The 23,576-nt window shown below is 41.6% G+C and overlaps 1 protein-coding gene across 6 annotated transcripts in view; it reads right to left on the bottom strand.

Annotated features, from left to right (window-relative positions):
* LOC133653993 (nuclear receptor coactivator 3-like) overlaps positions 1–22,374 on the bottom strand; it is a 153,090-nt gene extending 130,716 nt beyond the window's left edge. For 3 of the 6 annotated variants that reach the window (XM_062053900.1, XM_062053902.1, XM_062053899.1), the window contains exon 1: positions 22,227–22,370. The gene's annotated coding sequence lies outside the window, so the exon portion shown is untranslated. Of the gene's footprint in view, positions 1–22,226 lie in introns of all 6 variants that reach the window. The other 3 variants (XM_062053898.1, XM_062053903.1, XM_062053901.1) reach the window with 2 other exon arrangements.
* Between the last annotated feature and the right edge of the window lie 1,202 nt (positions 22,375–23,576).

Raw genomic sequence — 23,576 nt, 5'->3', positions numbered from 1 at the left:
TGCTCAAATCTCTCAGTAAAGTTATTCATTGGATTATACCTTTTGTTTTGAACTTTATTACACCTTGGAGCGCTTTTTCCCGTCCATTGTTTTCCTGCTTTCGCTATCTGCGCCTAATGACTGAGCTACGTGACTGATTTATTGTGATGTCACACGGAGCATTTCTGGTCGGGACGGGATTCGTTCCGAGGGATTCGAATAAAGAACCAACTCTTTTCTTTACTATAGTGGTCTCGATAACGGGTACCGGTTCTCAAAAAGGGATTCGAGTCCGAGGACTCGGTTATTTTCTTATCGAACAACCGGGAAAACCGGTTTCGAGTATCATCCCTAATGACAAAAGGACACAACAATGGAGAAATGCCAGGTAGAATTCCAGGATGAGGCTCCACCTGGGCCCCTCCTTCTTTCGATAACCGTATTCCCTTCATCTTCCCAAGCTTCCCAGGCTGGCCCCAATGAATCCCTGCCCCCACCTGACCCAATCACCAGCATCCTTCCCCAACCTCTTTAGCCCTTTTTTGTCCATTCAGCAAACATTGTGCATCACTGTCACCCTCCTCCACTTCTCATTCTTGTCACCATCCACTTCTAGCAAAGACCACACCGTTTCTGTTCGATTCCTCACCACGTGCTATCGTGTTGCGCTAAAGACCTGGATCCGGGGGTGGACTTTAAAGGGAGGTGACGTGCAGGAGAGGGTAGTTGACTGCTCCCCGCCACACAACTCCACTCGGGCAGCAGGCAGCCATGTCAGACGTTGTTTAGTACAACTTAGGCTTGGGCGATATGGCCTAGAAATAATATCTCAGATTTTTTCACCAAAAATTCGATTTACGTTTTTTCCCGATTTTTTTCCCCTACTTTTTAAAGAAACCAATGAATACAAGACAGAGGTAATTCAAAACAAGCCTTGCTTTTGTTTGATCAAAAACTAGTAGTTTAAAATGACACTGCATCTTACTCTTAGCAAAATCGTACATTGTATAATGTTATTTTTAGACCAGATATAAATTGTACTTTTTATGCAATCATTTCCAAAGAACTATAGTAGGAGCTTCCTCCGAGAGGCAATACTTCTGTAATCAAAAATGTAGCATTGTACATTGCATGCAAATAAATAATCTCCAACATTGATACTAATAAAGTGCAAACTTCTGTTGACGTCAGTTGTTCCACGCCTGTTGCTGCAAATCTAAAGCACTGGCAACATTTTTCTTTTCTTTGGAACAAACGACTCATTCTCATTAGCATTAGCATTAACCTTGTTTTGCTAGGCTTGTGGATCTCCGCTAAGGAGGTAAGGGAGCAGGCGTGGGCTGAGGGGACAGACGTGGGCTACAGAAGCTCATGGGGGCAAAAAAAATATGCCGGAGAAGGAGGAGAAAAACATTGATTTTAAATGTTTTTTTAATTGTCTGCAACAAAACACTTGAATTTATCGATAACATCGATATAAAGCCAAGGCCTAGTACAATTGTATGTTTTTTTGTAAGAGGAATAAATCACATGGCCGTCTGCTGTATGACACTACATTTGTCATTGTTTTGTGTTCCATTATTCCTGATGTGTACAGACAAATGTAAACCATGAATAAGTCCCTATTGGGATTTGCGACGTCACAATCATGCCAATTCACGCAAATTCAACCAATACCCACAAATTATGTGGGTATACCTCGCAACTTTGTCAAATGCCCGCAATTTCTCTGCATATTTTAGCCAAATGGCCTCATTTTCACCAATCAAATTTGTCTGAGCGAATGTTAAATGTCGAATCAAATACTATTATTTTTTCTTGTTTAGACAAAGCAGAAACAACAATATATATATATAAAATTCCCTATTGTTTAAAAACGGCACAATATTCTTCTTCCCATGTATTTTAAACCTCCTGACCATCCTGTTCCTTCATACAGCACAAAGCCTTTTGGTTAATGTAGTAAATAAACATTTACTTCTTAGTTGACATCCATCCATTTTCTACCGCTTATCCTTTTCAGGGTCACGGGGGGTGCTGGAGCCTATCCCAGCTGCATTCGGGCAGTATGCAGGGTACACCCTGGACAAGTCGCCACCTCATTGCAGGGCCAACACAGATAGACAGACAACATTCACAGTTGACATGTTTTTATATATTTATTTAACATGCATGTAGGGTAAGACAATTAACAACATATTTTAATTTAAAATGCTGACCTACAGCAAAGAGGCAGCATTTGCATAACAGAGGAAATAATAATAATAAATAGTAAGTTTCTAGGCACTCAAGGGCACCATACAAAAAAACAAGAACCAATAAAATCATTAGATAACACACAAGAAATATAGCTAAAATTAAAGTGAATAAGCAGTAAGTACGATGTTAATCTCTCATCGTTATATATTTACCAACAAAAATTGCCGCTATAAATTGCTTTCAACAGTTCACAAATGCTCTTAATGTGTGGGGGTAAATGGACAAACACTATTCAAGCATAAAACATACACTGAGAACTTGTGGACAACAGAGCAGACATGCAGCGGACAATAGGGAAGCCTTTGGTGGCGTATGTACTTTTATTGTCATGTATTGTCTAATTTTAAGTGTGTGTGGTACAAAACAACTAAAACATCAATATATATATATATATATATAAATATATATACACACACACACACATCTATATATATATATAAATAAGAGAGAGAGAGAGAGAGAGAGAGAGAGAGAGAGAGAGAGAGAGAGAGAGAGAGAGAGAGAGAGAGAGAGAGAGAGAGAGAGAGAGAGAGAGAGAGAGAGAGACGTCTCTCTCTTTGTTTTATATATACAGTCGTGGTTAAAAGTTTACATACACTTGTAAAGAACATAATGTCATGGCTGTCTTGAGTTTCCAATCATTTTTACAACTCGAATTGGAAGCTGCTGGAACACAGGTGTCAGTGTCCACAGTCAAGCGTGTTTTGCATCGCCATGGACTGAGAGGCTACCATGCGAGAAGGAAGCCCTTGCTCCAGAAGCGACACTTTAAGGCTCGTCTAAAGTTTGCTGGTGATCATATGGACAAAGATTAGACCTTCTGGAGGAAAGTTCTGTGGTCAGATGAAACAAAAATTGAGCTGTTTGGCCACAATACCCAGCAATATGTTTGGAAGAGAAAAGGTGAGACCTTTAATCCCAGGAACACCATCCTACCGTCAAGCATGGTGGTGGTTAGGGTTGGGTATAGAGTATCGAGTATCGATTGGAACCGGGACTAACTTTCCGATTCTCCCGGAATCGTTCAAAAGTTTAAATTTCGATTCATATTTTCGATACCAGTCCGCCGACCGGAAAAAAAATATGTCCGCAGAACCGGAAGAAGAAGACGCTGAGCACCAACGAAGAAGCGCCCACCGCCGGAAGTGTTAGCATAGCCGAGCGAGTCAGTCAAGCTCAAGCATGGATAGCGGGCGTCGGCGGTCGAAAGTGTGGCTTTACTTTACAAAAAAAAATGAAATAACCGCGAAATAACAGAGCTCCATGTCCATCAAGAAACGAGTGGAGAGAGAGCTGCAGATGTACCAGGACGTTCCACCGATACTTATGTTTGACGACCCTGCTGCATGGTGGTGGTCCGGTGGAACCAACAAAAGACTTATCCTTTGCTGTCAGATCTCGCTTTCTACTATTTATGCGTTCAAGCTTCTTCCACACCTAGCGAACGTGTATTTTCCACAGCAGGAGACACTATCTGTCCAGAACGCTCACGCATCCTGCCTGAGAAGGCGGATATGGTCATTTTCCTAAACAAGAACTGTCTCTGATTTTATACTGTACTTGCTGCTAATCTGGACTGTGTTTTGCAAGTTGTTTCTTATTGTTTATTTGCTTTTCTGCACCAGGTTAGCCCATCAGTGGGAGCACGGTAACATTTTTAAGTACCTGCAGCATCATACACTTGTGTGTGTAAATGTGTTTTCATGAGGTTTTCAAAAATAAAGCTCTCTTGAGGAAAGTGTACCCCTGGGAAAATGTATTCATAATTTATAATATTTATATTCAAGTTCATAGATTTGATATTTATATTCTAGTTGAAAACAGCCCTGTGAGGAATTTATAGTAAAGTTCATAAAAAGTTAATAGAACTAAAATTTGATGGAGAATGTCAGACTATTTCATTCAGAAAGACTGTAGGTTAGCTAGCTCATTTAAAATATCCTAAAAAAAATTTTGACCCTGCCTCTTAAAAGAATCGGAATCGAGAATCGTAAGGAATCGGAATCGAAACAAAGAATCGGAATCGGAATCGTTCGAATTCAAACGATACCCAACCCTAGTGGTGGTAGTATTACGCTCTGGGCCTGTTTTGCTGCCAATGGAACTGGTGCTTTACAGAGAGTAAATGAGACAATGAAAAAGGAGGATTACCTGCACAATTCTTCAGGACAACCTAAAATCATCAGCCCAGAGGTTGGGTCTTGGGCGCAGTTGGGTGTTCCAACAGGACAATGACCCCAAACACACGTCAAAAGTGGTAAAGGAATGGCAAAATCAGGCTAGAATTAAGGTTTTGGAATGGCCTTCCCAAAGTCCTGACTTAAACCCCATTGAGAACATGTGGACAATGCTGAATAAACAAGTTCATGTCAGAAAACCAACAAATTTAGCTGAACTGCACCAATTTTGACCCAGCAGATTTGGTCACATTTTCAGTAGACCCATAACTTCATAAAAGAACCAAACTTGAATGTTTTTTGTGACAAACAAAATTATTTGTGATTTGAGCACACTTATGTGCTCAAATCACTCTATCACAAAAAATAAGAGTTGTAGAAATTATTGGAAACTCAATACAGCCATGACATTATGTTCTTTACAAGTGTGTGTAAACTTTTGACCACGACTGTGTGTGTGTGTGTGTGTATATATATATATATATATATATATATATATATATATATATATATACAGTGTTGGGACTAACGTGTTACAAAGTAACGCGTTACTGTAACGCCGTTAGTTTCGGCGGTAACTAGTAATCTAACGCGTTATTTTTTATATTCAGTAACTCAGTTACCGTTACTACATGATGCGTTACTGCGTTATTTGACGTTACTTTTAATGTAGTATAAAGTGTGTTTTATCGGAGCGCTGATTCTTCTTGTGTCACAAACCGGAGAAGAGAGACCTGCGCTCTGTGCGTGTGTGAGTGAGTGTGGGGAGTAAAGAGAGAGAGGAGGGGGGCGTGTCTGATCATGGCGGAGCTGCAGTCGAGTTTGTTGGAGATATTTTCACTACTTTTCTTTTGTCGAGCACAAAGAAAATAACATTTTAGTTAAATGTAAATTGTGCTTTGGATCAAAGATCCCATCTACTACCCAAAACAGCAAGTTAAATCTGCTTAAACAAGCTATATAAGCAACATGCTTAGACGTAGCTAGTAAAGAGAGACAGAGACAACCCCAATGCTACTTCACCACCACCACTTAAGGATTAACTCTGCCTCTGCTCATCATTCAGCACTGAAGGTACACACTCTGTCAATCAATGTTCCCTCTAATTGTTCATGTGTGAGCAAACGCAAAAAGTCCGTGAGCATTCAGTGGAGCCCATGTGAGCAACATAAGACGTGCACACTGTGGCTACACCAGCAGCACACCTGTCTCAAACCTGACTAAATAACAACTTACATCTCCATCCATACATCCATTTTATACCACTTGTCCCTTTCGGGGTGCTGGGGCCTATCTCAGCTGCATTCGGGCGGAAGGCGGGGTACACCCTGGACAAGTCCCCACCCATCGCAGCTAGGGCCAACACAGATAGACAGACAACATTATCGTATTATAATCAAATGACAGCAGTCATTTTTTTTATTAAGATTAAAGTACCAATGATTGTCACACACACACTAGATGTGGTGAAATTTGTCCTCTGCATTTGTCCCATCCCCTCGGGGAGCAGTGGGCAGCAGCGGCGCCGCGCCCGGGAATCATTTTGGTGATTTAACCCCCAACTCCAACCCTTTGTTGCTGAGTGCCAAGCAGGGAGGTTATGGGTCCCATTTTTATAGTCTTTGGTATGACTCCCTTTTCTAATACAAGTGTTTAGGCCCAATTACAATGACAATAACAACAAATATTGTTTTTCATGAACTGTGTACTTGTATTGTTTGTCTGGGTGGAGGTCCTGCTTTGGAAATAATTTGTACCCCTTTCAGACATTGCATTTAGTTCCCATTAAAGCATTCACATGTTGCACAATGCGATGTAAGCAGGGGATCATGTGTAAATTCCTGCAACTTCCTGTTTGTAAAAAATATTTTTTTATCAGTATTTATTTGATATACTAACAGCATTTCATGATTAATATTTATAAATTAAGATTTCTAATAAATGACATTAGAATAAGCACACATTTGATTGGTAAATCATAGTGTAACGACCTGGAATGACACTTTATGTGTGGTGTTGGAGTTGTCCGACTTTTTGTGTGGCTGTAAACGCATCACTGGCTAAGTGCCATATGTGCATGTGTTGGCGCAAGTGAGAAAGAGCGAGCGGCTGCTGTTGATATAACAAAGTTGCTTTTGGTCTGGTTTGTACTGCAGAAAATGACCACTTTTGCTAGATATCATTTTTTTTACTAATGTTTTGGTGATGTGTTTATGGCCGACAATAAAGAGTTTTGCTCAGTAAAGTGATCGATGGAATTCATGTCCTCAAAGTGTCTCGACAGACATTACAATATTTGAACAATGATGACGAAAACTGTTTTCTCTGTTGTGTCCGTGTGTCGAAAATTGTTATGCGCTTATTTTTTTATTTGATTTTGTGCCTGGCATAGATTTGCCGTGCGCAGAGGACGCTTGAGCAGTGCGCAATTGCACAGGCGCGGCGCACCTTAGAGGGAACGTTGCTGTCAATTCTCTTATATACTCTTTCATCCTAGACTTCTAGGGTGTTTGACTATCACATCACTCTAAATGTATAGACTATAAAGTTCACAAGCATAAAGAAGGATGCTAGTGGGCCAGGCCAATCTTTCCTTATCTCTAAACTAAAACTGGGGAAATGTGTAGAGTGTTCTGAGCTTCAGACATGATTTTGTGTCAGAATTCTTTGAGGAAAAAACGCCTGGTTAGGCTTTGTGTATGTAGTGTGTGCTTTTCTTGCTTTACAGCTATGTTGTTATTATGCTGTTTGTCACTTATGTATGTTATGTTGCAGCTATTTAAAATAGTTTTGTCAATTTGTTCTGGCCAGAAACAAATTGGCCTTTGTAACATATATTTGTCTTTGTGTGTTGTATGTAGAGCACATTGCTTTGCAGAGTTCAGTGATGCAAATGCATGTCAAGTTGATCAACACATTGTATTATTCTCCAGTGCAATAACAGTACTGACATGAAGGCTAAAGGGCATTAATGGGAGCTTTAAAAAAGAAGAAGAAAAAAAGAAGTAACTAAATAGTTACTTTTCAAAGTAACGCATTACTTTTTGGTGTAAGTAACTGAGTTAGTAACTGAGTTACTTTTGAAATGAAGTAACTAGTAACTATAACTAGTTACTGGTTTTCAGTAACTAACCCAACACTGTATGTATGTATATATGTATATATATATATATATATATATATATATATATATATATATATATATATATATATATATATATATATATATATATATATATATATATATACACACTACCGTTCAAAAGTTTGGGGTCACCCAAACAATTTTGTGGAATAGCCTTCATTTCTAAGATCAAGAATAGACTGTCGAGTTTCAGATGAAAGTTGTCTTTTTCTGGCCATTTTGAGCGTTTAATTGACCCCACAAATGTGATGCTCCAGAAACTCAATCTGCTCAAAGGAAGGTCAGTTTTGTAGCTTCTGTAACGAGGTAAACTGTTTTCAGATGTGTGAACATGATTGCACAAGGGTTTTCTAATCATCAATTAGCCTTCTGAGCCAATGAGCAAACACATTGTACCATTAGAACACTGGAGTGATAGTTGCTGGAAATGGGCCTCTATAAACATATGTAGATATTGCACCAAAAACCAGACATTTGCAGCTAGAAGAGTCATTTCCACATTAGCAATGTATTTCTTTAAAGTTAAGACTAGTTTAAATTTAACTTAATTGAAAAGTACAGTGCTTTTCCTTCAAAAATAAGGACATTTCAATGTGACCCCAAACTTTTGAACGGTAGTGTGTGTATATATATATATATATATATATATATATATATATATATATATATATATATATATATATATATATATATATATATATATATATATATATATATAGTTTGAGTTCTGCCTGGTGACACAAGATTCAAGTACCTCAGCTTTAAAAGACTACAGCAGAATTAAAAAAAACTGAAAGATAGTTCCACTAATATGTGTTGTTCTGCACACAGATGCCCCACTAAAGTTCATGCAAGTTGAAAGTTCCTTTCGTTCTTCTTTCGATCTGTTGTCAAATATGTTGTAATAAAAATTCACAAAAAATAAGAAATAATTTATCTGTCCTTGCATACTCTGATGATGGCTAAAATGTTGAATACAATGTTTTAGGAATGCCCCAGCTGTGTTCAACCAATTAGTGTTAAGCCTAGAATATACTCTTGCGTCACGCAGCTTACATTCCCTCTGACGGCATCTTGTTTGATTTACATTTCTTCTGCGGGTGGTGGCGCCTGTTCAGAATCCTCAGTTTACTTTCAATGGATGTTTTACTTATAAACTAGAGAAAAATACCTTGGTTAAGATGGACTGTGCAACTTCTGAACAAGTCGCGGCAAAGGACGCTCTTATTATTTGCAACACTATTCGCAATTCAGGCGTTCGGGACATGGGACAAGAGAGCGCTATCATGTAATTGAAAACAAACAAAACTGTTCAATAACTATTATAAGTTAACGACAGGCTGGCTTTAATCTTTATGGTCATGTGTTACTGATGTTCAGAGTTCCTTCGAACATAATGTGCTTGAAATATGATTGACGGAGAAAGAGCAAGTGTTGTGTGTAAGAGAGCAAAAGACGTCTGTGCACGAGAAAGAATATGTGTCAAAATGAAACCCGTTGTTAGCACAAATTGACAATAAAAGTTCAAGAGTGTCGTCTGTGTGACTTTTTTTTGGCGAAACAGCACAATAAGCTGAAAAATAAACATTAACTCATTATTTTTAAAGCGCACCAAGATATTAAGTACACTATCAGTTTTCATGCTAATGTTTAATCTCTGTTGCTTTATTTCATACAATAATGCGTGCATTTCAAGCACAAAGTCTGCTCTTCTGTGCTCGGGGACATTCTTCAAAAGCTGACCAATCACAGCTCTGGGGTCTGCGTCGCCACCGACCTGAAGCTCGGATATTTGGGTGGTGCACGCAAGGTTTGTGGGAAGCGATGCAGTGGTAGGGGAGAAGACTGCGTTGCTTATAAATAAATGATAAATGGGTTATACTTGTATAGCGCTTTTCTACCTTCAAGGTACTCAAAGCGCTTTGACAGTATTTCCACATTTACCCATTCACACACACATTCACACACTGATGGCGGGAGCTGCCATGCAAGGCGCTAACCAACAGCCATCAGAGGCAAAGGGTGAAGTGTCTTGCCCAAGGACACAACGGACGTGACTAGGATGGTAGAAGGTGGGGATTGAACCCCAGTAACCAGCAACCCTCCGATTGCTGGCACGGCCACTCTACCAACTTCGCCACGCCGTCCCTTACGCAAGTTTAGTGACGCGAGAGAATACACCAGGCTTGAGACAGCACAGCCCGCCTCTCAAAAGTTCCTGCAGGAACCTTCTGAAGTGCAACTTAGATACTAGGATTTTAAAAAAAAAGTTTCTTTGTAACTTTAGTTCTTGGTGGCAATGCGGGGTAGAATTTCATTTACCAGGGTAAATAGGAAAGTTCCTGTGAAAGTTTGTGCAGTCAAAACTATTCCTCGCGAAAATTTTACAGAGATGTAAATAGACAAACTCGATCTGACACATAGTAATGGACAGATAAATAGAGGCAGGAGACTTCCTTCAGTCAGCAATGCACACATTTAGTGGCACACAGGAGCTCTTTCAAGCAGAGTACCGGTTTATTCACCTATCCCTTCAACAAGGAGGACCGGCCCGTATCGCTGATGTACCAATCACAAGACTCTGTCAAATTCCGCCGTTCTCAGCTACAAGCTAGTTTATGTGTAAATGTTTGCATCGTAAAAATGGATTGTTTTGTATTATGACAAAAAAACTACCTCAACTACCCTCCACTTAAGTTCCTGTAGACTTGTGTGATTTGTGTTTCCACCGCATTTCACAGTTCAGGGTAGTTTATACAAATTAGTTGAGGTGGAGCAAATAATGGATTTTTAGATGCATCGCAATTCGGACATGGACAATTATAGAATCTATTAGTAAACGTCAAATAACGATAATCGATTTATTTATTGTAAATAAAGTAATGCAGACAGTTCTACAGTTTGGCTGACTGCAGCGAGCCACCTCACAGAGAGATCCGACCAGCTCCTTTATTAGAAACCGATTATGTTCCAGTTTTGCACACATTTGTATTAATTTAATAAATGTGGGAATGATTTAATTGTTTCTTATTCAAAAATTTTTTTTTTTAAGTTGCAAGTGATAAATGCTTATTTAGTGAAATGAAAAGAAATGTCAAACTGCATCAATATATATAAATTAAAGATGCATCAACAATCGATTTTTAATCGAATGATAGCTCCTGAAATCGTAATTGAATTGTGAGGTACCCAAAGATTCCCACCTCTTCAAGGCTGATGATTGAGGAGTGTTACAGTATATTTCTACATTGATACCATGTAAATAAACAGACAATATTAGCTCGTATTTCTTTAACTAAAGTGTAAATACATTTTTAAAGCAATAATATACAAAACAATATGATTTAAAAACAAAGTGTATTTTTTTTACATTAAAAAAATTACATAAATGTCAGCCTTTTGTCCACGGCGGCCAACAGTCAAAAACATATTCTCCTCAGTAGGACTAAACTATGAATTCATTAATGTCTGTTTTTATCTCACGTCGATGACACAAACACATCAGATTTAGCGTTACCCTGTTATCATTATTAGCATACGCTCATACAGCTAATAACTACACAAATGGCGTGCCACTGCCTGCGTTTACAGCATGTAACAAAAAACAGTTAATTAAGGACTTAAAATGTAGAAGTTGTGGAGGAATTTTATTTTGTTCAACTCGGTTCCACAGCCAGGAAAATGTTTACTTTAAATATGTTCAGTTTTATTGATTTGCGTTCCTGTAAAGATGGAATTTGCTCAAGGGGAAGTGCAAGGGAAGTGTTGCGTCTATATTTTTGTACAGTACATTTGATGTGGTTTACTTTCGTTCTACTCGTTTAATGCCTCCACTATTTCACATAAATTTGCGGGGGGAACAAGCGCTTTTTGTGTCGTCCTCGCCAGTTCCAGGTCCTAAATGGCTGTCAAAATGTACCAACTTGTCGGATTATATCCTCAGCCACCTTCTGTCCAGGTGAGATGCATGATTTATGATCTACAATAAACTTACAGGGAGCAAGAAAACGAGGAATCAGCCGACCACTCGATGATGTAAACATAAGGACACAGGAAGAGATCACGGCGCCGCTATAAATAGTTTGTCTGCGTTAGCACTTATAATTAGGGATGATGTTTGACAAGAAATTATTGAGTTTGAGCCTATTATCGAATCCTCTTATCGAACCGATTCCTTATCGGTTCTCTTATCGAGTCCAGATAGGCTGTTGTATATGGGGAAAAAAAACACAATATTTGGTTTAACAAAAGCTCACTTTTATTATATAAGAAAACAATTTAATCTAATAAATAAATAAATATTGACTGTTACCCCCCTAAAAAAAAAAAAAAAAAAAAAAAAATATTGACTGTTGTTACCCAAAGTATATTAAGTGGGATTTTTCAGAAAAACAAATATATACAGTAACACAAAAACAACCTGTCTCTGTGATCACTATAGGTGTATAAATAATAATATAGTGTTAAATAAAATCAGTGCCTTGGGCACAAAACTGAAAATAATACAGCTCTCCAAAAAGTGCACTTCTGCCGCTATTTGACATAACTGTTTATGATGCTTTGACATTTTTGCACTTTATTTCTTTATTGAAAGAAAATTCTATGAAGAGAAAAGTTGTTTGAAAATGTGTTTACAATGCTAAAAAATGAAAAGTTAAAGCTAAAAAAAGAAATACACTTTGAGTTAACATTATTTCTTTATAGGGGGAAAGATGTTATGAGCTAGGGAATATAACAACTACACTACCCAGCATGCAACGGGAGTGACGAGCATGCGCGGTAGCCCCAAAAAGTGTTGTTACATGTCACCACCCGGCAGCTAAGAATGAGGTTATGAGCACGCTGTGAAAGTAAACGTCAAGAACTCAGCCAACAACACGCTTGTCTGCATTATTTATAATTAGACAGACATTACATATACAGTGTGATTTTGTTTTGTTTACAAGGAAAGAAAAACAAAAGTTAAAAAAGGGAGATCATGTCATATATGTTCTATATATATGTATGTGCTGCGGTTGCTTTAAGAACGTTGCGACAGCTGCCGTAAAGGAGGTGCGTTGCTAGCCTGGTTGCTATGTTTCCGGTTGGTCGTATAAGTGTTCGTCATGTGTTTGTACGCTGCTCAAATCTCTCAGTAAAGTTATTCATTGGATTATACCTTTTGTTTTGAACTTTATTACACCTTGGAGCGCTTTTTCCCGTCCATTTTTTTCCTGCTTTCCCTATCTGCGCCTAATGACTGAGCTACGTGACGTCATTTCTTGTGATGTCACACGGCGCATTTCTGGTCGGGACGGAATTCGTTCCGAGGGATTCGAATAAGGAACCAACTCTTTTTCTTTACTATAGTGGTCTCGATAATGGGTACCGGTTCTCAAAAAGGGATTCGAGTCCGAGGACTCGGTTCTTTTGTTATCAAACAACCGGGAAAACCGGTTTCGAGTATCATCCCTACTTATAATAACAGTATCACTAATACTTGGTTAATATTCAGGTCACGAAATGTAAATGGAGCATTTTTTGTGCTTTTTGAATGGTTATTTATTGGGTTTTATGGGCATAATAGTGGCGCTCCTATTGGCTCCGCTGTAAGTGGACTTTTATTTACGTTTATCTAATGATGTTTAATGTATCTTACGCTACATTAAACATACGTTTCCTATTGCACTCAAAGAACAGTTTTATAAAACTGAAATTAAAATTTCAATCGTATAAAAGATTCCCAAGATCCCCATCAGTTTGTGGGACCTTGTCTTGGAAAAAGTTGAAGACCCCTGCTCTCAACTCTGTCATGATCCGTGGTCCGGATCATGTTTTGTTTAGTTATGTTCTGTTAGTTTTGGACTTCTTTTGTTCCCGTTTAGGCTTCCTTGTTTGCTTTTGTTACCATGGCGACTTATTGTGTTCACCGGTCTCTGATTAGTGCTCGCCCGCTCACCTGCTGCCCGAGCGCTAATCAGAGGCATTATTTAAGTTGCCCTTGCCAGTCACTCGTCCTGCTTTCGTTGTGTTTGTCACGCGTTCATGCCACGTAAGTTTTTGATTATTCCATGTCCTAGTTCTGTGCTAAATGTTAGCCTTAGCTTCTCGTGCGTTCGGCACACTTTTCTTTTGATTGTTTTCTGTTTGCCTATGATTTATGTAAATAAATCATCTCTTACCTTCACGTTTTTGTCCGGAGTGTCCGTGTTGCATTGGAAGAACAACCGCGCAGCCAGCGCACCCCCTCACGTGACAGAACGAAAGCAGCATCCGTTCTTCCGCAAACGGACCACAGGCAGATGGATGAAGGTACGTGCATGATGTTCCGAGCGATGAAAGTGGAGACTCTTCGCTATTCGACGGAGGAGAGGTCGAACCTTATGTGGGGACCTGGAGGCTCCCTTATCCCCATCGACTCCCTGTGGTGCGAAGACATCGCCGCTACACAGCGGTACCGGACGCGCCGGCAAAGGCGGAAGCCGTCCAGAAGGGCTTCGTCTCGCCGTCAGAACGCGTCACTCCCGCAAGCTCCTCCCCCGGACCGAAGCAAGTTGCAGCCAGACCAGTATTCCTCGCCGCCAAAGTTAGGTAATCCGATTCATGATTTTGCCAAGCAGTTCATGGATTGGGCTTCCAGTCAGCTGCAGGAGACCGGGGCTGATGACGTCACGCCGCCGCCTGCTGATGACGTCATGGGCCAAGATTTTTTTTTTCCTAATTCTGTTTCGCTCTCGAAAATTCAAGCCCCGCCCAAGTCACGGACATTTTCTTTTTGTTCACCCACACAAAATCAGGTGGGGAATACAAAAAGACAAGTTGGACAATTTAAAGGGGAGGCTTCTACCCCCCTCCTGACCTTCCGCCACCCACCCTTAAAGACTGTTCCAGACCAGGAGCGCGTCTGGTATCCGCCCCTTGAGGGGGGGGCTGGGGCCGGGAGATGTGCTGGTGGGGTGCCTCAGCTGCGCCCAACCAGGCAGCAAACTCCATCCCGGCCGCCACCACCACTCTTTCGGCATGCCAGGCCGCAGCCCCCAGCTAGACCGCCTCCGCCATGCTCATGGCCACCATCTTCTCCGGTGGGCTTGCAAACGCCACCATCTCCGGCACCTGCACCACGACAGGTACCTGCACCACGGCAGACGCCGGTACCTGCACCACGGCAGACGCCGGTACCTGCACCAGACCAAGACACTCAAGACCAAGACACTCAAGACCAAGACATTCAAGACACTCAAGACCAAGACACTCAAGACACTCCAGAACCCCAGCTGCGCCCAACCAGGCAGCAAACTCCATCCCGGCCGCCACCACCACTCTTTCGGCATGCCAGGCCGCAGCCCCCAGCTAGATCGCCTCCGCCATGCTCATGGCCACCATCTTCTCCGGTGGGCTTGCAAACGCCACCATCTCCGGCACCTGCACCACGACAGGTACCTGCACCACGGCGGACGCCGGTACCTGCACCACGGCAGACGCCGGTACCTGCACCACGGCAGACACCGGTACCTGCACCAGACCAAGACACTCAAGACCAAGACACTCAAGACCAAGACACTCAAGACACTCAAGACCAAGACACTCAAGACACTCCAGACCAAGACACTCCAGACCAAGACACTCCAGACACTCCAGACCAAGACCAAGACACTCCAGACCAAGACACTCAAGACATTCCAGACCAAGACCAAGACACTCAAGACATTCCAGACCAAGATCAAGACACTCAAGACATTCCAGACCAAGACCAAGACACTCCAGACCAAGACAAAGACACTCAAGACACTCCAGACCAAAACAAAGACACTCCAGACCAAGAGAAAGACACTCAAGACACTCCAGACCAAAACAAAGACACTCAAGACACTCCAGACCAAGACAAACACACTCAAGACACTCCAGACCAAGACCAAGACACTCAAGACCAAGACACTCAAGACCAAGACACTCAAGATACTCCAGACCAAGACCTAGACACTCAAGATCAAGACACTCCAGACCAAGACATCCCATGCCAATACCCGCCACGCCAAGCTTCGCCACGCCACGACCCGCCACGCCAAGCTTCGCCATGCCACGACCCATCACGCCAAGCTTCGCCGCCTGCAATGACGGCGCTGACGCGCCCACCTCCCCGTCGACCACGGCTGTGGCCGCTACCTGGTCGCCCGCCTCGCCTGCTGCAGCGGCGTTCCACTCGCCGCCGCCACTTGACTTTGCCTCGGTGCATTCGGGGACACTTGGCCTGGTGACCCACCGCCAGGCCACCCTCCCGCCCTCCCATGGCTCTCGATTCTGCCTTGTTTTTTTTTGTTTTGGTGTTTTAGACATCTGGAATCTGTCTTTAAGGGGGGGGCTCTGTCATGATCCGTGGTCCGGATCATGTTTTGTTTAGTTATGTTCTCTTAGTTTTGATACTTCTTTTGTTCCCGTTTAGGCTTCCTTGTTTGCTTTTGTCACCATGGCGACTTATTGTGTTCACCGGTCTCTGATTAGTGCTCGCCCGCTCACCTGCTGCCCGAGCGCTAATCAGAGGCATTATTTAAGTTGCCCTTGCCAGTCACTCGTCCTGCTTTCGTTGTGTTTGTCACGCGTTCATGCCACGTAAGTTTTTGATTATTCCATGTCCTAGTTCTGTGCTAAATGTTAGCCTTAGCTTCTCGTGCGTTTGGCACGCTTTTCTTTTGATTGTTTTCTGTTTGCCTATGATTTATGTAAATAAATCATCTCTTACCTTCACGTTTTTGTCCGGAGTGTCCGTGTTGCATTGGAAGAACAACCGCGCAGCCAGCGCACCCCCTCACGTGACAAACTCTTATTAATCCACTTCTTAATTACATGTTAAAAGCTGTTTAAATTCTGCTTAACGCGCTTTTATCTACACTTTTAAATTCAGCTAAGCATTTATTTCTTGGTGGTGTATCAAGTTATTTTATCGGCTATCTTAGCTATTAACAAGCCTACCCCTGATCGCACTCGCTGTGTAACATGTTTAGCCTCCTCCTAATACTTGCTATTGTTACTTAATAATGATACTTAAAGGGGAACTGAACTAGAGCTGAAACGATTACTCGAGTAAGTCGAGTGATTTGATTACAAAATATATTCGAGGAAATTTCGCTGCCTCGAGGCGTCGTTAAGCTTTGTTTTGTTTTTGTTTTTTGTTTTACGGCATTTTGCCTCGTTTAGTAGTCAAAGCTCACGTTTCACACGGACTGTTTAGGTATTGCACAGCGTGTTTACGTCAGATCATACACCCCCTGCACTGCACAACACCGCTCCTTTAAATACGCTTGAGTTTAGTCAACTTTTTCGCCAACATAATTCGCAACGGCAGAAAGCAGTGGACAAGAGCCACAGCAAAACAAGCGACAAAAGTTGTCTGAGGAGCGGGAACATTTCACACTAAAATCGAAGGAAAACGAGTCGTATGCAAACATTGCTAAATGGAGCTCGCATACCACAATAGAACAAGTTTGATGCTGCAGCACCTGTCGAGAAAGCATGCGATTGAGGGACGTCCAGAGGCAAGGTAAGTCATCTATTATCAAATGTAAACGCAAAAGTTGTGTTAGTAAAATAAATGTTATTCATTATGATAACCAGGATGTGTTCTTTCACTCCCGAGAAGTCATCAAATGCCGCCAAAAGGTGTTGAAAAGCTAACAACGCTATCCGAGCTGTCGTGTTCAATTAACCTTTCATTAGTAACCACGCGAAAGTAGTCGTGCAAAGTTATTCAAGTCACGCAACCACATGCTACTTGGATAGCTTGCACTTGCACCCACTATAGTCTCTATAGCATAGGCGCCGATCTACATTTCTGCCAGTGGGTGCTCGGACGGGCGATAAATCTGACGCTACTTTTCTGAGCATGCGCGGTTTTTGCTTGGTGGTGACTCACCACTGGTTGCACGTTTCAAATGCAGTATTAAAGGCACTACCTAATCCACTTTTTATGCCATAACCACAACACCAGGGGGAGTTCCACAAACCACGTTAAACCCCGATCCTGATCTAACAAAGGTCTAAACTCATTCTCCTTCTAAGCCACATCAATATGGAATGCACTCACAACAGGTGTAAAAGAAAGTGCATCTCTATCCTCCTTTAAAACCGCACTAAAACAACACCTCCAGGCAACTTCAACCCTTGACTAACACCCTCCCCCCTCCACATCCCACCTCCCCGGATTGTAAATAACCAAATGTAAATAATCAAATGTATTTCTAATGTATATACTTGTTCTTATGCTATCTGAACTCACTATGTTCTCTGCTCGCTGTACATATCCTACCAAGTCAGACCTACACTGTTTCAATGCCCATTTCTCTGATGATGCAATTGTTAATGACTGAAGCGCTATTATCAACCAAACCCTCCTCATCCCAACCCCCAGATTGTAAATAATTCAATGTATATACTCTGATGATTAACTTGTGTGATGACTGTATTATGATGATAGTATATATTTGTACCATGAATTGATTTACGTGGACCCCGACTTAAACAAGTTGAAAAACTTATTCGGGTGTTACCATTTAGTGGTCAATTGTACGGAATATGTACTGAACTGTGCAATCTACTAATAAAAGTTTCAATCAATCAATCAATGAATTAATCAATCAATCGATATAATGAAAACTGCGAAGGGAATAAGCTGTAGAAAATGGATGGATGGATGGATGGATGGTTGTTATTGTTTTATTTTTTAAACTAAGAATATATTTTTGTTTTAACTTTCTCAGGGAATATTAATTTTGGACTAATTTTTTTGTGTTTTCATCTTAAACATGTTATGATGGCAAAATGAACACTGATTACTATTTTGCATGCAAAAAATGCAATGGACTGTATTGCATTCTTAAACTGTAAAACTGTTGTCGTCATTATTAAGTGGTTTGTCTTTTTATATTGTTTATGTATTGGCAGGTTGAAAACAGCTCAGCGGATTTGCGTGGAGAAACCACCATTTAAATGGCACCGTATAATAATCATCAAAAACGCACGAGAGACAAGAACTTATGCGGTCACACCACACCGCACATAGGGCTGTGAGCGCACCTGTTTTTATTAAGCACACACAAATTGGCACAATCAACCACGGACGCATTTCAGCTGTGTGTGTCAGCCTTCAATAATGAAAACAGGCATGTAGGAAATAAAAGAAAATTAGGCCAAACGCAATAATTGAGGGCACATCTTAACATGTATAACTAAACCTTAATTAAGAAAAAATATTGCTCCTGCCCGGCTGCACCAAATAATAATATAAATCCATTTAATAAAGTCAAAAATACAAAAAAGGCAACAAGAGAAGTATCCCACACTTCTCTTTTGTAAAGTAAATTTGTACAGCCGATATGGGCATCTACGTCAACAATATGATTTGCCTGAGAAGCTGGACAGGACAAAAAATAAAAAATTACAAAAAAATTACAAAAAAGTATTTATTCGATTACTCGATTAATCAATCAGGATATTCGATAGAATACTCGATTACTAAAATATTCGATAGCTGCAGCTCTAAACTGAACTATTTTTGGAATGCAGCCTATATATCACAAACCTAATGAGAAACAAGAACACGTGTCTTTTTTTCTTTTTTTTTAAATGCATTCGAACTCGTAAATAGACATAAATAAAAGTCCATCATCCATGACATCATTGCATCTATTCTGACCATAAAACCCAACAAATAACAATCTAAAAAGCGCCAACAATACTCCATTTACATTTCATGACGTGAATATTAACCAAGTATTAGCAATACTGTTATTATAAGCGCTAATGTTAAGGAGCTACATTTAGCGGTGAATTGATCAAAGAGATGTATCTTCCTTATGCTGCTGTATTGATATCATCAGCTGGTGAGCTGCTTTCTCACCTCACCAATTTAGACCCAGAGATGGTGAGAAAGACACACAAAAGACGCTGGTTTGCACCCACCCTTTTTTAACCCTTCATGAGTCATTCTTCATCTAAACAGGAATATAGCAACATCCTAACAGTCGGCATCACATCAGACCTTGTACAGTAAGTGATGGTTTATTATGTTTGTTGGCTCTTATTAAGTCTGCAGTGAGTTGTAGTCAGTATCGTAGTTGAAGGAAAATGTGACCGTTGTGATGCATCTGTAAAATTAATGTGCCGCTGTATGCTTAAAATGAGCAAAATACATAAATAGTACATATTATGAATGTGCCTGTTACTACATTACATATATACTTACAGCATGTAAATAAAATGTTGATGGAAGTGTTTGGATGTTTTTAAAGCACGTTATAGGTAATATAGAGCGACTCCCATAAACTCCATTCTAAGCTGACTTTTGCTCGCATTTATTTACAAGTTAGAATGCATTAAAAAAAGAAAAACATGTGTGCTTGTACTACATAAGGAGTGTGAATGATCTGTAAAATTCCCCCAAAAAAGTGTAGTTCTCCTTTGAGTCATACCAAAGACTATAAAAATGGGACCCTTTACCTCCCTACTTGGCACTCAGCATCAAGGGTTGGAATTGGGGGTTAAATTACCAAAATGATTCCCGGGCGTGGCCACCGCTGCTGCTCACTGCTCCCCTCACCTCCCAGGGGGTGAACAAGGGAATGGGTCAAATGCAGAGGTTAATTTCACCACACCTAGTGTGTGTGTGACAATCATTGGTACTTTAACTTTAAGATACTAAGAAATGCAGTTCATTTGCGTAATGGACGCGATTATTGGGGCGGTATGGCGTAGTGGGTAGAGCGGCTGTGCCAGAAACCTGAAGGTTGCAGGTTCGCTCCCCGCCTCTTGACATCCAAAACGCTTCCGTTGTGTCCTTGGGCAGGACACTTCACCCTTGCCCCCGGTGCCGCTCACACTGGTGAATGAATGATGAATGAATGATAGGTGGTGGTTGGAGGGGCCGTAGGCGCAAACTGGCAGCCTCGCTTCCGTCAGTCTACCCCAGGGCAGCTGTGGCTACAAATGTAGCTTACCACCACCAGGTGTGAATGAATGATGGGTTCCCACTTCTCTGTGAGCGCTTTGAGTATCTAATAATAGAAAAGCGCGATATAAAATCTAATCCATTATTATTATATTATTATATTATTATCTTAGGGGAGCGGCTCCACACTATACAATTAGCTACTAGCTTCTCAGCCTCTACTAGCTTCTCAGCCAGGGGACTAAAAGTAATTGTTGCCAGCCGGAGGGGATCGGTGTTTGAGATCGGCATTTAAAGACAATTAAAGTAAAGTACCAATGATTGTCACGCACACACTTGGTGTGGTGAAATTTGTCCTCTGCATTTGACCCATCTCCTTGTTCACCCCCTGGGAGGTGAGGGGAGCAGTGGGGAGCAGTGGGCAGCAGCGGTGCCGCGCCCGGAATGAATTTTTGGTGATTTAACCCCCAATTCTAACCCTTGATGCTGAGTGCCAAGCAGGGAGGTAATGGGTCCCATTTTTTATAGTCTTTGGTATGACTCGGTCGGGTTTGAACTCCCAACCTACCGATCTCAGGTCGGACACTCTAACCACTAGGCCACTGATTATCGGCAATGGCATCACATACTTTTTCAAGAAAACCAGCCGATACCCTGATCAGTGCACATCCCTAATCATACAACACATTTAGGCAAGTTGCACTTTATGAACCTGCTGCTAAACCACAGCATTCGGCATTAAAAGGAAAAATTAATGCAATGAAGCTAAACTGTCTGCTCCACCTGATCACAATGGCACGCACGTAAAGGCACACTGCATGCATTTCACTTCCACTATGTAAAGTGGGCTCACAGGCTCCACCACAGGGTTACACGCGTAAACACGCACACAGACAGCAGCGAGCAGTGCAGTGTGCGTGCACGGCTACAGTGCTGCCCCCTGCAGATTTGCAAAGCGAGACGCGTTACGGAGGATAAGATGGCAAACACAAGCAGGACCAAAAACAAGCACATTCGCTCTTTCACCTTCTATATTTGCACTTAAACCCCCCGCGGGTAAATGTACAAACATGCACTTTGGAGCAGAGGCACTTTTTTTTTTTTTGTATTATTGCACCGTGCGGCACTACCAACTCGCTCCAGACAGCACAGCATCGCCATCCATTGCATGCTTGAACCAGTGCAAGACAGCACTGATATTATTTCCTAATGCACATCATGCATCATATGCGCGGGCATGTGTGCACGGATCGTGTCGATGAAACCCTTTTGGCTCCATCACGTCGCGCACAGCCTGTCTGCAAGCTGCCAGCCGACCATCACGGTCCAGCCCGGGGCGGGCGGAAATGTTCACCTGTCACGGTGGTGTCACGTGAACATGTGTCCGTGCGCGTGGGTCTTCAAACGGAAATCAAACGTACTCCTGCTCAACTTCGCCACACATTAAGCGGAAGCACTCACCGCCTGTGTGAACTACACCGCTTGCGTGAAGTTGGCTCGGTTAAATAAAGACACAAAAACTGAAATAATTCATCCCGAACAACATATCTCCCAAGCACACATGTTTAGTGTCATTTACAAGAGCGTGCACTATGCCCTCCGCGCCGCAACGACACTAATTTGTGTGCACTGCCGCAGGGAAACCAAGTCAAGAGGACTACATTTCTGCCCTCTATCGCATCGCAAACCAAACGCAAAGTACAAGGTAAATTCGTGTCTGAACGTTAACAAACACCCGAGGAGGACTTACCTCGTAGACGTATCGGATCAATATTTCTCCACCATTAACTCTCCGCCATCTTCGGTACTGTTTGTTTAAATGAGAAACACTCCCGGAGCCGAAAGGAGCCAGTTCTGTAAGTTGATGTGTAGTGGGGGGTTGTGGGTAGTGAAGTTCAACCGGGAAGACGCCTCGCTTCCGGCTTCGCCTGTCAACACGGATATGGACTACAAGCAGACGACACCACTGTGCCGGGGGAAGCGGGGGAGGTGTTCGCTGTCTGTCTCGCCGTCTGCAGACTGGTGTCAGCGACGATACCAGGTCGGCCAGGGGTGACAAGGTGTGAACCTTCACTTGATCTACAGACACTTTATTTACTGACAACATATATTACCACAACAGAACAGTTGTGAAAAATATCTAAACAAAAGTAACAATTACGACACATGCCAAAGTGATCATTATTAATAATTCCTCTTTTTCTTTGTTAGTACACCACCTGAAAACGGTCACTATTGCTACCTGTAGTTTTTGTTGAATTTACTAACAGTTAATAAATATATTGGAAACACGCTGTAAAAATGCATATCCTCTGACAACAAGCCTTATAATAGCCATAAACTGGAGGATAGAATATAATAGAAAATAATAGAATAGAAAGTACTTTATTGATCCCTGGGGGAAATTCAGCACCACAGTTCACTCACAATAGACAGTAATAATAATAAATAATATAATTTATATAATATATTAGGGCAGCACGGTGGAAGAGGGGTTAGCGCGTCTGCCTCACAATACGAAGGTCCTGAGTAGTCGTGAGTTCAATCCCGGCCTCTGGATCTTTCTGTGGAGTTTGCATGTTCTCCCCGTGACTGTGTGGGTTCCCTCCGGGTACTCCGGCTTCCTCCCACCTCCAAAGACATGCACCTGGGGATAGGTTGATTGGCAACACTAAATTGGCCCTAGTGTGTGAATGTGAGTGTGAATGTTGTCTGTCTATCTGTGTTGGCCCTGCGATGAGGTGGCGACTTGTCCAGGGTGTACCCCGCCTTCCGCCCGATTGTAGCTGAGATAGGCTCCAGCGCCCCCCGCGACCCCGAAGGGAATAAGCGGTAGAAAATTGATGGATGGATGGATATAATATATATATTATATATAAATAATATAAATATATTCTACATATATTCTACATTTGAGTGCAGTCAAGGAACATATGCATTATACAGTCTGATGGCTGTCGGTATGAAGGACCTCCTGTGTCGTTCCGTGTTGCATTTTGGGAGTCTGAGCCTTCCACTGAACGTGCTCATTCTCTCTGCAAGGTCCGAGTGTAGTGGGTGGGAGGTGTTGTCCATAATAGCTAGGAGCTTTGCTAGACTT

This window comes from Entelurus aequoreus, linkage group LG07, assembly GCF_033978785.1.
Source record: "Entelurus aequoreus isolate RoL-2023_Sb linkage group LG07, RoL_Eaeq_v1.1, whole genome shotgun sequence".
In the NCBI taxonomy this organism is placed as follows: Eukaryota; Metazoa; Chordata; class Actinopteri; order Syngnathiformes; family Syngnathidae; genus Entelurus; species Entelurus aequoreus.
The sequence above is the reverse complement of the archived record's forward strand: the minus strand, read 5'-3'. Positions and strand labels throughout refer to the sequence as shown.